Raw genomic sequence first — 1,725 nt, forward strand, 5'->3', positions numbered from 1 at the left:
CCTCGCCTCGCCTCGCCTGCCTCTCTCGACGATCCGCCTCCCACTTCCCACTTCCCACCGACCGACCCTGTGTCTACGAGTTCAGCTGCTACACTTGGTTGAGTTTACATTCAATTAATACTGGAAGTTAGTGTAGTAATGGGGTTCTCTCTCTTCATCGCTTTGAATTCTTTGTACGACACATCCCCTCCTCTCTCTCTCTCTCTCTCTCTCTCTCTCTCTCTCTCTCTCTCTCTCTCTCTCTCTCTCTCACCCTGGTTCCCCTCCTCTACGCTTTTTCGAGAATCCTTCTTTCCTTTCCTTTCTTCCTTCCTGCCTACTCGCACCTCATTTGTCTCTTGGACTTCCTCTGAATTACTCCCTTTTTTCTGTCTCTTCTTGTCACTCAGCGAAGGGGACTCAGTCATAAATTGTCATTATAGGCAGGAAGGATAAGGCCTATTATAATTTTTCCGTGAACCCTTTAGTGGTTTGTGAGATGGTGATGGTGGAAGAGAGAGAAGAAATGTAAGCGTATCGTACAGTTTTGTGTGGTTGTAGTTACCAAAACTTAGTGGTGCTGTTTGCGCGTCACTGGAGAGAGTCAAGTGTGTGAGAGAAAGGGATGCTCTGTGTCGTGGCAGCGATGTAGAATTACGTAGGAGAGAACAAATGAAGAGACGAGGCAACATAGAGGAAATAAAAGATAACCGTTGCTTCAAGCTGATCACTCAACACTTTCAAAATCCCTCTAGAGAAAATGTGACCTATTCTGACCCCAGCTGGCACTGCACATTGAAAGGCAGTGATGAAAGGCTACGTAGAAAAGCACTGATGGCGAGACAGGAGAGAAAAGAGGAAATAAAATGATAGCCGTACTTTAAGCGAGAAAGGCAACACGATTGTAATTCCATCTAGAGAAAATTTGACCCAGCCTGACCCGACCCTGGGACTAGCGTGGTATCGAGGCTCGTAATTCAAAGCATGTATCTTTTCCCGGAACCGGAGGGGAGGGACTGACACCATCTGGGGGCGTTGCGCGGCCCTGCCTCGTCACCCAGAGGAAAGGAAGCCAGACATTCTTTCCCTTGTCATAATTTTTCTGCACAGTCTTGTTGTTTGCCCGAGTCCTATTTTTCCTTGTCGATTTGCTTTGTTAGTTGCGTTTTTCATGAAGAGAGAGAGAGAGAGAGAGAGAGAGAGAGAGAGAGAGAGAGAGAGAGAGAGAGAGAGTGTCCACGTGGTTGATCGAAGGCATAGAAAATGAGAGCGCAGTCATGCAAGTAATATATCGAAAAGGAGAACTCAAGGGATTAGGAAAGCGATAAAAGATATCTCAGAAAATATTAGATACACACTTACGCTTCATGCATAAACTTGAAATGAGCATGTTCATCGCAGATTGGATTGTTAGGAGTATCTTGGGCATTGTTTTTACAGGATTAATTTTTAAAAACAATATATAATGAGATTATAAGAGATTTCCATTATTTTGCCATTTTGGTTCATTCCGTGTGCGTTCCTTTATGTCAGCGCGTTAGTCTTGTAGTCTTGTTTCATATTTTTCTTACCTGCCTGACGTCATTTCTCATTTTAGTTTTATTTTTCTTCTGTCCTTGAGTTTTTTTTTCCCTCGCTACCTCCCTTGCTGCCTTTGGGTGGCTTTCTTCTAATCTGAAGCGGAATGCTGTTTAACATAGTGTTGATATTGTGAATTCAATCTTGTTATGCTTTCATTTATTTTGG

This window comes from Portunus trituberculatus, chromosome 29 (genome assembly GCF_017591435.1).
Source record: "Portunus trituberculatus isolate SZX2019 chromosome 29, ASM1759143v1, whole genome shotgun sequence".
In the NCBI taxonomy this organism is placed as follows: domain Eukaryota; kingdom Metazoa; phylum Arthropoda; class Malacostraca; order Decapoda; family Portunidae; genus Portunus; species Portunus trituberculatus.